Source organism: Ursus americanus, chromosome 5 (genome assembly GCF_024610735.1).
Source record: "Ursus americanus isolate L20-20 chromosome 5, mUrsAme1.1.p, whole genome shotgun sequence".
Lineage (NCBI taxonomy): Eukaryota > Metazoa > Chordata > Mammalia > Carnivora > Ursidae > Ursus > Ursus americanus.
This window is the reverse complement of record NC_142131.1, coordinates 13950205-13965598: the sequence shown is the minus strand read 5'-3', so window position 1 is coordinate 13965598 and position 15394 is coordinate 13950205. Positions and strand designations below refer to the sequence as shown.

The window sequence follows — 15394 nt, the reverse complement described above, 5'->3', positions numbered from 1 at the left end:
TTGTATTTCAAAACCTCAAATTCTTATCCTGGAGATTGTTTTAAGGAACAAGTAGATAAAATTATATCAAAATGGGAAAAATATGAGCAAATATTTCATGGAAAAATTAAAAGTAAGAATAAAACAAATAGGCAACAATATCTCAAAATATATGAAATTCTGGACAAAAATTATTTGAAAATTGAGCTCTGTTCCTGGATCTACCAATTATTTTTGTGTAATAAAAAATGTACCTGATCAGTTTTCTCTATCTTTAAAACAACCATTTTATGTCACCATAGAATTCCAGAGTTGAAAAGACTCAAAAATTCGGGTTATCCATTGCCTGGCTTTAAGAGAGGAGCTATCAAACCATTCCACTTAGGTGAGAATGGCTTTTCTTCTAAATATTCTCTATTTCTGTCCAGAATAGAGAATGATCATGTGTTATGAATACATATCAAATCATGTGTTAAGAGTACTTCTAGCTTATTACATGAAGGATGCCAGATACAAAGGATACTTTGCTCTTTTCTCTATCAGGTCTTTAGAAGACATTTTGTTTTCTACTAGTCTGTCAAATGACCTTTTACACTTCATCCTTATATCGTTTTCCATGAATGATGCCTTCTAGAATACCCTCATGGTACGGTTTCTAAAGTGTCCATTGGAAAAAGACACATGATTTTCATGGCAGTAGCAACAGAGTAAGGATAATGAAGCTTCAGGAAGCAGAGAGATGCAGATGTTAAATCATAATATCTTCCTTAGTCCAGTAACCATGGGAGTACTATAGGATAATTGAAGATTCTAAATGTGTTGAGTGTGTAGTGCAATGTATAAAATAGCTCATAGTGAACATTATGCATAATTATTTTGTGTTGTGTTTTGAAGGGAAGGAATAATGTTTCAATGTAATGTGGCCTGTTTTTCACTCGGGTGATCCATTCACTGAATTAGAAGACATTTCTCCTTCACACAGTGTAGGAAATGTGAAGGGGGAAAACTGGATTCAATATTATTTCTCTGATAAATTTACTTTGACAGATCATCAGTAAATTCTTCTTTTATCCTTACCTTTGTTCTTCTATTATGAAAAAATAGTACTTTTATGATCCTTCTTCCCACCTGGACATGGAGAATAGTTGATCAATGATCTTTAGTATTTGGCCATTGAGCCTGAGAGATAGCCGCATCAGTAGAGTGCCAGGGATGGTGACAAAGCAGATAGTTTCTTTTGCTCGGACATAGCTCTCTATCATCTGAAGAAAAATAAACCTCCCATTCTCACAGTGACAAATGAATGATCAGGCCTACATGAGTCCAAGCCTGTATTTGGACAGCCTGGAAATGACTCCATTCTCTCTAGCCAATGTCCTGCAGTATAAAAGCAGGAGTGAGGGTTCTTGATTTTTCACCCATTGTTGGCAACTGTAAGAGCTGCCTTGGAGTATCCCCCACAGTTGCCCTGGGCAGAGGGACAAGGTCCTCCTTTGACTTCTCACCAATCCAGTTTCGCTACCTACTCTTGAAGTCCTTTTAGGCCTGCCATGCCTTTGCAGTTCTCTCTTTATTGTTAATATCTTCTTTTTATCAATGTATCTATAGAGTTAATACCCAGGAACTATCCTATAATCCTAGTAATTATTATCTGTAAAGTTAAGTAATTGAAATATTTTCTCTTGATAGCTCTCTAATTATACCACTTTAAATTTCAATTCCCATTCAGTCACATCTATAAAAATCATCATGGCAATAAAACTTAGGAGAAAATACAGAAGTAAATCTCCATGATCTTGGGTTAGGCAATGATTTCTTAGATACAACAGGAAAAACACAAGTAATAGAAGACTGTTAACTTCAACTTCATCAAAATTAAAAACTTTTGTGCTTCAAAGGACACTATCAGTAAGGTAAGATGGTCTATAGACTGGGAGAAAATATTTGCAAATCATATATTGAAAATAAATCCAGACTATATAAAGAACTGTTACAACTCCATAATAAAATGGCAATCCAATTTTAAAATGGGCAAAGGATAAAAATAGACATTTCTTTTAAAAAGATACAAATTACCAACAAGCACATGAAATAATGCCCAACATCATTAGCCATTAGGGAAATGCAAATCAAAACCACAATGAGATACTACTTCACATTTACTAGAATAGCTATAATAAAAAAAGACAATAACCAGTGCTATTAAAAATGTGGAGAAATTGGAACCCTCATTTATTTCTGGTAGGAATGTAAAATGGTACAGCCAGTTTGGCAGCTCCTCAAAATGTTAGACATAGAGTTACCAAATGACCCAGCAGTTCTACTCCTAAGTATATACCCAAGAGAATTGAAAGTGTATGTCTAAAGAAAAACTTGTACATGAATGTTTATAGCAGTATTATTCATAATAGCCAAAAAGAAACTGCCTAAATGTTCAAGTGATGGCTGGATAGACATAATATTATATACCCATACAATGGAATAGTATTTGGCCATAAAAAAGAATGAACTACTGATATATGCTATAACTTGCATGAACTTCAAAGACACTATGCTGAGTGAAAGAAGTCATTCATAAGAGACCGCATGTTGTAAGGTTACACCTATATAAAAAACACAGAATAAGTAAATCTTTTAGAGACAGAAAGTAGATTAATGATTTACTAGGGTTTGTGGGAAAGGGAGGGAATAGGTTGAGAAGTGACTGCCAATGGGTGTGAGGCTTCTTTTGGGGTGATAAAAATGTTTTAAAATTAGATTATAGTGATGGTTGCACAATTCTGTAAATAGTCTAAATACCACTGAATTGTATACTTGAACACATTTAAATGGGTAAACTTCATGGTATAAATTATATCCCAATAAAGCTGTTAAAAATAATTATGATATATTAATATGAAAACAATGACACTGGGTGAAACTTTATGACTTATTGTATTCATTGTGGAACAACAATGGATAGATTTAAATACAAACATTAAAAAAAAAACGCATATTGAATTTTGACAGTTACCCAGATTTGGGTGCTGACCACTAAGGCAATGGGTGTCTGAACAGAGGAGATTACTAGGAGGTTATGTAAAAGAAGAACCTGGTGCAGCATGCCAATCTTTATTATAAGTGGCTGCTGAAGCTATTTTTATTGATCGGGATTGGATGGGGGATGAAAGGGGTATCAATAAAGCCATTGTGCTTTAAATAAAATCTGGTACCTCTTGGTGGTAAAAGGATTAAAAAGTCAGAGATTTGATACAGGCCACAACCTAGGGTACATACTTTATCGAGAAAAGTGCATTTCAAAGTTTGATCTGGGATCAATTCCCATCAGCATTTTGAGGGGAGAGTACTTATTATAAATGAAAATGTATCAGTGCCACACAATAGCTGTGAATTAATATCTTTGGAGAATGAGGGTGATAAAAGATTGAAGGAATCTGCAATTTTAATAATGTCACTATTTGATTCTTACCCCTTCCCATCTTATTGAAGTATAATTGACAAATAAAAATTGTATATATTTAAGGATGATGACTTGGATTTGACATTTTGATCTACATATACATTGTGAAATAAGTGCCACGATCAAGCTAATTAACATATCCCTCACCTCCTATAGTTATCTAGGTGATGCTTACATAACTAAATTTGAGAACGCTGATTGAGAGTAGAAAACCCCTGTTAATTGGATTTATGATTTCTGTTCTGCAAAGTCCCTAGAAAATAACAAAACTTAATTTAAAGCATTTCTCAAGGCTTGTATTATAATCTTAAATGAAAATAGACAGTTTAACTTATCTAAAAGGTCTAAATTAAAGAGTAGACAAATGGTTGTGGCCCAAGATTATCTCCCTTTATTTTTCAACAAATGCACAAATCTTTGTCTCTAATGAAGACCTTAATAGTTACCTTCTTATAAATTACCATCATAAAAATAGTTTATATGTGATAGTTTTGTATAGCTAAAAGAGTGTGTTTTGTACTTACTTTTGATATATTATGGATTAAGTAGTTTTTTATGGATTAGTGTGGGAATTTACCATTTACAATAAAGTTTCCATTAGAAAAGGTTTTTTATGTTCATGATAATCTACTTATTAAATATATACTGTTCATGAGTAAAAGATGATCTTTTGGGAAAAGAGCTGTTAAGAGGTTATCTCTGTCTTTAGTAAAATGACCCCAAATAGATTAGATAAATAATTACAGCAAACTAGGAAATGACCATGGACCTGCATTTTTAAAAAGTTGCTTTAAGTATTTACAGTTAGTTTTGATTATTGGCTCTAGATCCTACAGAAACAGCTAATTGTACTAATAGATGGTAGGTATGCATTATGTGCTGAATCATCAAGTGAGATGACTGTTTAAAGTTCCTGTTAGTAGTTGAAATTCATTTTTTAAACTAATGATTTATTTATTTTCCTGTTTTATTTTGTCAGCTGGGACTTAGCATTATATAGAATAAAAGTCTGAAAAATGACTAAAAAAAAGTGATTTTTTACTTCTCCACAATTAATGTTTGCTTGAAAGAAAATCCATGCGGATCCACAGACAAGGACTTTTGGAAAATCCAAAAATAACCATAGATAAGAGAACCTTTAGAATTTATTTTTTCTTATTATTTTTCTATTGAAATATAATTAACATACAGTGTTATATTAATATTAATTTCAGGTGGATAATATAATAATTCAGCAACACTATACCTTATTCAGCACTCATGAGAAGTGTACTCTTAATCCTTTTTATTTCACCCTTTCTCCCATGACCTCCCCTCTAGCAACCACCAGTATGTTCTCTGTATTTAAAACTGTTTTTTCATTTGTTTCTTTTTTTCTCTTTGTGTGTTTGTTTGTGTTGTTTCTTAAGTTCCACATAGAATCAAATCATATGGTGTTTGTCTTTCTCTGATTCATTTCGCTTAGCATTATACCCCCTAGGTCCATCCATGTCATTACCAATGGGTACATTTCATTCTTCTTTTTAATGGCTGAGTAATGTTCCATTGTATGTATGTCACATACACATACATACAATGGAACATTACTATGTATGTGTGTGTGTGTGTATATATATATATATATATATATATATATATATATATATATATATATATACGTATGTCTATTTATATACTATGTATGTGTATATATATATATATGTACTATATACATACACACATCACATCTTCTTTATCCATTCCTTTATGGATGGACACTTGTGTTACTTCCATATCTTGGCTATTGTAAATAATGATGCAATGAACATAGGAGTGCATGTATCTTTTCCAATTAGTGTTTTATTTTCTTTGAGTAAATGTCCAGTAGTGGAATTACTGGATCATATGGTATTTGTTGAGGATTTTTGCATCTGTGTTCATCAGAGATATTGGCCTGTAGTTCTTTTTTTTTGGTTATGTCTTTGTCTGGTTTGGTATCAGAGTAATGCTGGCATTGTAGAGTGAATTTGGAAGTTTTCCTTCCTATTCCATTTTTTGGAATAGTTTGAGAAGAATAGGTACTAATTCCTCTTTAAATGTTTGGTAGATTTCATCTATGAAACCATCTGGTCTTGGGCTTTGTTTTTTGGGAGTTTTTTGACTACTGAGTCAATTTCATTGCTGGTAATTGGCCTATTCAAATTTTCTATTTTTTCCTGATTCAATTTTGGAAGCTTATATATTTCTAGGAATTTATCATTTTCTTCTAAGTTGTCCAATTTATTGCCATGTAATTTTATAAGAGATTGTAATTCTCTTATAATGCTTTATATTTCTGTGGTGTTGATTGTTATTTCTCCTCTCCTCCAATTTCTGATTTTATTCATTTGAGTCCTCTCTTTTTATTGATGAATTTGACTAAAGTTTTGTCAATGTTGTTGATCTTTTCAAAGAATCAGCTCCTGGTATTATTGAACTGTTCTATTTTGTGGGGTTTTTTTTTTTTGGTGTCTATTTCATTTATTTCCTAGTTAATCTTTATTTTTATTTCCTTCTATTGGCCTTGGGCTTTGTCTGTTCTTTTTCTAGTGTCTTTAGGTGTAAGGTTATGTTTCTTGATGTAGGCCTATATTGCTATGAACGTCTGTCTTAGAACCACTTCTGCTGCATCACAAAGACTTTGGACTATTGTGTTTTCATTTTCATTTGTCTCCATGTATTTTTTTTTTTAAGATTTTATTTATTTATTAGACAGAGATAGAGACAGCCAGCGAGAGAGGGAACACAAGCAGGGGGAGTGGGAGAGGAAGAAGCAGGCTCATAGTGGAAGAGCCTGATGTGGGGCTCGATCCCGGAACGCCGGGATCACGCCCTGAGCCGAAGGCAGACGCTTAACCGCTCTGCCACCCAGGCGCCCCTCCATGTATTTTTTTATTTCCTTTTTGAATTCTTGGTTGATCTATTCATTGTTTAATAGCATGTTATTTACCCTGCATGTATTCCAGACTTTTTCTCATGATTGATTTCTAGTTTCATACTGTTGTGGTCAGAAAAGATGCATGGTATGATTTCAGCCTTTTTAAATTTATTGAGACTTGTTTTGTAGCCTAACTCATGATCTATTCTGGAGCATGTTCATTGTGTACTTGAAAATAATGTGTAGTCTGATTTTTTTTTATGAAAAGTTCTGAATATATCTGTTAGGTCCATCTGGTCTAATGTGTCATTCAAAGCCACTGTTTCCTTGTTGATTTTCTGTCTGGATGATCTGTCCGTTGCTGTAAGTGGGGTATTAAGCTTCACTTATTATTGTATTACCATCAATTTCTTCCTTTATCTCTGTAAATAGGTGCTCTGTGTACTCAGGTACTCCCGTGTTAGGTGCTTAGATTTTTATAATTGTTATATCCTCTTGTTAGAGTATTCCTTTTATCATTATGTAGTGTCCTTCTTTGTCTCTTTTGTTTTAAAGTCTGTCACAGTCTTTGTTTTAAAGTCTGTTTTGTCTGACATAAATATTGCTACCCCAGCTTTCCTTTTGCTTCTATTTGCATGGTGTATGTTCTATACCTTCACGTTCAATCTACATTGAAGTAAGTCTCTTGTAGGTAGCATATAGATGGATCTTGCTTTCTTAACCATTTGGTCATCCTATGTCTTTTGATGGAGCATTTAGTCCTTTACATTTGAAGTAGTTATTGATAGGTAAACACTTATTACCATTTTGTTATTTGTTTTACAGTTGTTTTTGAAGATCTTTTTTCCTTTCTTCCTCTCTTGCTCTGTTGCCTTGCAGTTTAATAGCTTTTGAAATAGCATTCAGCTGATTTTATGAATAGAAAACTAACAACAGAAATTCAACATTAAAAAAAACTCAGTAGTGGGACACCTGGGTGGCTCAGTTGGGTAAGCATCCGCCTTTGGCTCAGGTCATGATCTCAACGTCCTGAGATTGAGCCCCGCATGGGGCTCCCTGCTCAGCAGAGAGTCTGTTTCTCCCTTTCCTTCTGCCCCTCTCCCCACTTATGCTCTCTCTGTCAAATAAATAAATAAAACCTTAAAAAAAAAACAACTCAGTAGAGTTTGTATGTAATAGCACAACATTGTATAAATGCAATATAGAAAATGGTATAACTCAAAAAAAGCATCAAGCTAAGAAAAGGAGAATGCAGAATAGGGTACAGAGAGAGAAGCAGAAAGTATAAGATGCCTAGGAAAAAAATGTCACAAAAATTTTTCCTTTCTTCATACACGAAATTATGAAACTTTATGTAAAGTCATAAAAGACATGATAAAAGACATGATGATATGGAGAGACCATATTCATGGATGGGAAGGCTCCTAAAAGTATTAAATCTCTCCAATTTAACTAAAAATTCATGCCGTTTCAATCAAAATTTCTAGGGGGCTTTTAAAATAATTTTGTAAAAGTGTGCAGCAATTCTACTTCAAAGTACAGTCACTTATTTTAGAGAAATACTTATTTTAGAGAAATACTTCTTTATAGGTACATAGGTATTCATTGCTTAGAATAGTAAAAGATGAGAAACAACCTATTGTTCACTGGTCATTGAGTGGATAAATTAAATGTAGGTTATTATTAGTGGACAGTTAAAATGAAAAACTTGCATCAGTCTGCATGTATCAATATGAATAGATTTGAAAAACAAAATATTCAATGCAAAAAGCAAATTACTAAAAGTTATGTATATGTGATATAAAATATGTGGGGCTTAAAAACCAAAATAGCACTATATATTAATTCATGCATACATTTGTAGTAAAATTATGCAGTCTTGCATATAATTGATTTCTCAAAACTTCAGCACACCTCTGGGGAAAGAGGAGAGGGAAGGCATGTGAGTGGAATTAGAACGTTACCTGTATCTGGAATACTTTATTAAAAGAATAAAGAATAAATAAATATGAAGCAAAGGTGGGCTAATATTAACATCTCTTAGGTATGGGTAGCAAATAATTAGCTTATGTTATACTTGAAATATTTCAAAAAACACAATCAATAAGCAAAAATTGATTTGTAGAATTTTCAATGCTGATCAACTCTTAAATGAGCTGACATAAAGCCCTATATTTAATTTAGATCCTCTCATCAATATTTGCCATGCCTAAAAGCTGGACAGATGGCAAATATAATATTCCTTCTATTTGACAGATGGATGAACTGGAAGGTTTAATTACTTTCTCCTAGTTACATAATAAGTAGCTCTGGAAACGAAATATTTTGGTCAATAACTTTGGGGTTTAGCCATCACAGAGAATGTGAGAACACAATGCTTAGCCTTTAGAGTTTCTACTATGAGACAAAATAGCCTATTCACATATATGTTCTATTACATATCTAAAGCCGAAGCCCTGTACCTTCATGTATAATCAGACACATTAGAACAGGAAAATATATTCTTAAAATTCTAGTTTTTCTCATGACTGCTGTTATAAATAAGCCTTTCCATTCTGACATATTTCAAATAAATGATTATTTATCATTTTTTAAAGATTTGTATTTATTTATTTTGAAAGAAAGAAAGAGAGAGAAAGCATGTGAGCCGGGGAAGGGGCAGAGGCACAGGGAAAGAGAGAGAATCTCAAGCAGACTCCACACTGACCATGGAGCCTGATGCAGGGCTCAATCTCACAGCCCTGAGATCATGACCTGAGCTGAAATCAAGAGTCAGATGCTGAATCAACTGAACCACCCAGATGCTCCTAGTTATCATTTTTTAAAGTGAGAGCTTTCAACATCAAAGAAAAGCCAAGAGTAAATCAGGTCTTAATCTTAAAATATATTGCTTATTTGGAACATGGCAAAGAGTCTGCTGGGGCTGGAAGGACATGTTTATGGAATGCAATAGTAGGAAATGGGACTGGGGAGGCTTTGGATTTTACTTGGCAGCAATTGAAGATTTTTAGGAATGGTGCAGCATTATCTTCATTATGCTTTGCTTGGGAATATTGTCACTCAGTAATGGCAAACAGCATATGAAGAAACCATACGATATCAGGTCAACCAAATAGAGACTCATTTTGCTTACAAAATGAGAAATCAGGAGGTGGAGAGACAAAAGTGGTGCAGCATCTCCAGACAGACATCAAAAACTCAGATTCCTTCTGCTTCTGTTTCACCAGCCTTAGCTTGAGACTTTTGTCCTTATTCCCTCAGAATGGCTGTTTTGCCTCTAGGCAGAAAGAAAAGGAAAACTAAAAAGATAAAGAGATTATTCCAACTAAACAGTAATAAATGGCTTTGATAGATGTCCCATCTAATAGACTTAGGCTTACATCTCATTGGCCAGAAGTGGATCACAGGAAGTCTGGGGCTGTATATGTTTTGTGTTTGTGTGTGTATTTTCTAGGTATAATTTATTTACAATATACTACATCTGTATAAATTGTACAATTCATTATGAAATCATTACCATAATTAAAATACCAAGTATTTCTAGGAGGTGAACATTTTAAAATGAAAAATTTGTCACCTCAATAACTCAAGGTTCTTTTAGCAAGGGAAAAATGGAAAAATAGGTATCAAGAAGCAACCAGCAGTATCTGCCAGAATTTCTGGATTCAGAAGTTCTCCCAAGGGTGCCCCTCCAAGTAGTCCTCCTAGTTCAGTTTGGTAGACCCCAGGAGAGCTTGCAGGAAGAATCCAAGGCAGGAGCTTGCCTTGGGATCTTTTCTGGCCTAAGTCTGCCTTGGCTGGTAGTATGACTTAAAGGCGAATGTGATTTTTAGAGTCAGACCAGGGTTAAAATCCCAGTTCCCTTTACTAACTCATTGTGTGGCTTTGAGTGACTTAGTTCAGTGAATATTTATTGAGCACCAACTATGTACCAGGTACTCTGCTATTCCTTGGGCATATGGCAGTAAAGGCCAAACACAGTGCATCCCTTCACAGAGCTTACTTTCTGGTGGTGACTGAGCCTTTTCTATAAACAGGAGTTGTGGTAAGGATAAATTTAGTTCCTATGACATGTAAATGCTAGTTAAATGGTAATTGTTCAGAAGCTGTCCTAGATTTAGATTCATTCTACTGAAACTAGTACTAACATTTGGGAGCTTAGATCTCTCCACTAGAAGTTCTGCTTGATTTTGGATTAATCCCAGAAGATCTGGGCTTTTTTTGGAGCTAATTAAGGCCAACTAAACTGTGACCCTAAACCTCATTAGGTTAAGAGCACATGACCTAGTTTCTTTCCTCTGGGGGAAGATAGTTCTCAAATATCTTCTTGGAATCTCAGAAATCCCCTGCCTCTGAAAATCCTTCTGTTTTGAAGCTATTCAAGGACTAGAGCTTATTTTTCCTACCCCTCCCTTCTCGCCCCTCTATGGGTAACTCTGGTTTCCTTTTCCAGTAGCAGGAACCTGGGAATAATCCTAGCACTCCAAAGACATTAGAGCACCTAGGTAAGCTGGGATTTATCCTAGATTATGAAGACCTTGATTCTAGACCACAAGATCCCTGATTTCTCCCAATGGAATGAAGAAATGCTAGGAATATCAACAGTTCTCCTTCTTCTTGCAATTTGTTTTGCCTTTTGTTATCATCAAAAATATTGGAATATTATAATAATTACTTCTTATTGAGTAACTATTATGAGCTTTATATATATTATCTTATTTAATAACCTTGTTATTATTCTTATTTTACAGAAAGGGAACTTAATTTGCAGAGATGACAAACACTCTCCCCAAGGCCCTTTAACTCATGATGGATGGAATTGGGATTCACACCCAGCTCTATCTGACTTCAGGCCTCATTTTTTTTAACTGTTATACTACATTGTGGCTGTTTTTGGAATTACCTGTTCTTGGGAAATATTTATCACAGCCATCTTAAGACACAGTTTGGTAGAAATCCCAAATACCTAAATAGCCAATTCTCTTTCCATTTTAAAACTCACAATTCAGCCATGTGTCCAAGGAAAAGTAACTGTCTTTGCCAAGCTCCTGGATTCTTCACCCTGAGCCTGGCAATTTACTCCCTGGCCTGGCCCTGTGTGCAGTTGACAGTTCTGAGAGCTTGCTGTGCACTGTGCCCTGTCAGAGACTATAGTTGGGCTCCCCACATGACGCTTGTCTCTAAAGAAGAGTCCTTTAGCGTCCTTCCCTTTTCCCCACCCAGAGTTAGTTGTATCCGAAATGTGCTTGGGTGGGCACTTCCAGGGTTCCCTCTGAATTTTTAAGTGAGTTGAGGGGTAAGCAATGGAAGAAAGTCAAAACAAAATCGTTCATGAATGTCCAAAAAGCATGTGAAAAACGTTTCTACTGAACTTTCTGATATTCCACTTCTGGCCCTGTGATGGTTTCTCCCAAATACTGCATGTTTTAGACATAATTAAACTTATTATTTTGTTGTTGTTGTTAATGTAAACTTCAGATTTATCTGGTGGCCCATATTTATCTGGCAACCCTAAGTTGGACAATGTATTTATTATGATCATGACTGACTGGACCTGGGTTCTTATTCTCTGACTCTATTACATTCCTCTCCATGTGTGATGATGCAAACAAGTCCAAACACTGTATTTGAAGAACCAACTCAAATGTTGCCTTTCCTGTTCCCTTATTCTTCCCATCAGAAGTAATATCTTCTTCCTCTGAATTGTATGGCCTATCTCTTGTTTTGTTTGTGTGTTTGAATTCTAGTTGTGTAAGCATTTCTCAAAGAGGAACTGAGACCCAGATGCTTCTGGTGAGTGCGTTATCGCCCTAGAAGTTTGTCTCCCCTAGAAACATTAAAATTTGTTGATGTTCAACAAGAAACTAAAACAGCTTGAAGTCTGTCCACAAGGAGAGTTCATTTATCTGCATCATGAGTTGAGGTAGCCTTAAGAGGTTCATTTTGCAGGGAGAGAGAAGTACATCTCTGAGAGGAAGGGTTCTGAATGATCAGTCACCTCAGAACCTTCTTATTGGGGTTAGTATTCTCGATTTGTCTCTGTTACAATTTTATACATAGGAACCTTTTTTCAAATGTGAGTTTGAGCTTTTTTGGGGAGCGGATGGGGAATGTGTTCTAATTTGTGCAGTATAAGATATATTAGCATTTTAAAATGGTGTCTGAAGTTTTACATTCTTTTCCAGCCTGTGAAAGCAATTACTAATAGTTCAAAAATTGCCAATTCCTTGGAAATTTTTTATAATTTGTATATAAAAACTAGAGCCATATTCTAATCTTTGACAACACTTTAAATTCCTCTCATGATCTTTGATGTGTAGGGGTTGTCTATATCTTCTTGATTCAATTTTAGAAATTTTCATTTTTCTGTAAACATTTTTATTCACACTTTAAGTTTATTTCTATAAAAGTATATATAATATTTCTTCTTTTTTTTGAGAGAGAGAGAAAGAGTGAGAGTGGTTGGGGGAGGGATAGTAGGAGAGGGAGAGAATCTCTAGCAGACTCTGTGATGAGCATGGAGCCCAATACAGGGCTCTTTCTCATGACCCTGAAATCATGACCTGAGCCAAAATCAAGAGTCGGATGCTTAACCAACTGAGCCATGCAGGCGCCTCTGTAATATTTCTAACAATTGAAAAAATCCCCTCTATATCTGTTGATTTGTCTCGTTACACACTTTTTTCTTTCCAAAGAAAAGCATAGCTTTTAATTTTTTTTTTGATTAAAAAAGAATGTATGTAAATAGCTGAAAACAATCTGTGCTGGAATTCAAAACTTTAGTTTACTTCCTAATAGAGGCAAGTAGCTTTATGTTAAATATAGCAATATAATTTGCAAGACAACACAAATGTAACATTCATATTTATGTTATTTAATATAATGAGAACATGCAGATACACTTAACATTTTATCATTATATACCTTCATAATACAACTTAAAATCATTTCTTCTAATCTTACTTGTCAATAAAGTGCTAAAAATAATATTAATGTTTTTTTTGTTTAAATTCAATTAATTAACATATAATGTATCATTAGTTTCAGAGGTAAAGGTCAGTGATTCATCAGTCTTATATAATATCCAGTGTTCATTATATCATGTGTCCTTCTTAATGTCCATCACCCAAGTACCCCATCCTTACACATTCTTAATTTTTCCTAAAGCTTGTTTTTATCCAAAGAATTTGCTCATTTTTAATTCTGTTCCTTTTTCTTTTTCTAATTTATTAAAATATATTTTTAACCTGTAATTATTTCTTTTTGTTCTTTAGGTTTGCTTCACCTTCTAATTTGTTGAAATTATATGTTTCTTTCTTTCATTTTTACTATTTCTTGATAATGTAAAGTTATGTAGTACCAAAAGCAGTGTAAACTATCTGTCATAATTTTAAAAATTTAAATACAATGTTATTTTTTCAAATGATCTTCAGAAAACTAAAAACAAGAGAATGAAAACCGTCTATAATCCAACTAGCAGGTTTAACAAATTTTATTTTATTTTTTAATTTCTTTTTTAAAGATTTTATTTATTTATTTGTCAGAGAGAGAGAGAGAGCAAGAGAAAGCGAGAGCAAGCGCTGGCATGTACCTGCACAAGCAGGGGGAGGGGCAGAGGGAGAGGGAGAAGGAGGATCCCCGCTGAGCAAGGAGTCAGGACCCTGGGGTCATGACCTGAGCCAAAGGCAGACTGAGCCACCCAGGCATCCCAGGTTTAAAAAATTTTAACCTTTTGAGGCATATCCTTTTAGATTGTTCTTTTTCCTCTGCTTTCTTTTTCTTTCTGAACATATGTATTTTTAAAAATGGTATCATTCTATATATGCAGTTTTGCTATTCTGGTAGTATTTTAACATCATAAAATTCAAATCTGTATCATCACTTGTAATAGCTGCATAACTTCCCACAATTTGGATATACCATAATTTGCTTAAGCTATCCACTATTGGTAAATATTAAAGTTGTTTCCTATTTTCTATGTTTATATTTTTATAATAAAGGCTGAGAAATTAATAAAGGTAGGAACCTATAAGAAGGTTGCATTCGGAATGATTATACATACCTTTTCATGCAGCAGCATTATTTCTTTAGTGTAGGTTTCCAGATATAGAATTATTTGAGAGGGGTCATTGGATATGAGTTTACAATGTTTTGATAAGTTTTGCCAAACTTCCTTCCAGTTTGGTTGTGTCATTTACTCTTCCATCAACAAAAATGAATGAGAATGTTTGCTCTGGGACCAATAGGTATAATCATTGCCAATCTGATAGAATGATCAATTTTTTAAACAACGTATTATTGCTTTAATTTCTATTTTTTAATTACTGGCTAAATTGAATTTCTGATAAACTTATTGACCAATTAGCTGTGTAAATATGATTTTTATATGTGAACATATGTAATGTGTTTAAGCCATTTAAACAGCACTTGGCACAAAACAGGTGCTGTATAAGTTGCTATCTTATTATTACTTTTAATTTTGTTTTATAAATTGCCTGTCATTATCCTTTACTTATTTTCTATTGATATTTATTTTTAAATCGTCTTTTAACAGGAATTTTGAGTTCCTTCGGAGCCTGGAGTTAATGAAGAGAGTGGCATTTGAGTCTTTTCCCCTGTATGGAAATTTATTTATTAAATAAATAATCATAATAAGAAATTTATTAAATTTCTCTTTTAACTTTTCTAGATTTGCTTTGCACTGCCTCGATACATGTAGTATTCATTCATTCTTTCCCTTGAAATGTTAAAATTTCAAGAGGTATTGGCCTTCTTTCATTAATCTGCCATATTAGGGAATCTTTTTTGTTCTAGTATGTTTCAGTTTTCTTGTATTATTTCTTTAATTATTGCTTTTGTCTCATTTTTTTCCTGATATTGTCTGAAATACTAATAAGATTGGACTTTTGTTTTTTATCATTCATTTATGACATTTTTTTTCTCTTTTAGGTCTGCCCTTTTTTTCTGCATTCTGAAAGAACCTTTTACTTTTATTCTTCACATCACTAATTTTATTTTTGACAATGTTGATTCAATCCTTACTGCTTACTCTATATTAG

General features: G+C 33.8%; 1 long non-coding RNA gene across 6 annotated transcripts in view; it reads left to right on the top strand.

Moving 5' to 3' along the window:
* LOC148110039 (uncharacterized) overlaps positions 1–15394 on the top strand; it is a 322676-nt gene that overhangs the window by 265622 nt on the left and 41660 nt on the right. For 5 of the 6 annotated variants that reach the window (XR_015724383.1, XR_015724387.1, XR_015724385.1 and 2 more), the window contains one exon: positions 14890–15126. The exons of the other annotated variant lie outside the window; for it this stretch is intronic. This is a non-coding gene — a long non-coding RNA (uncharacterized LOC148110039). Of the gene's footprint in view, positions 1–14889; positions 15127–15394 lie in introns of those variants that run through there. 6 annotated transcript variants of the gene reach the window in all.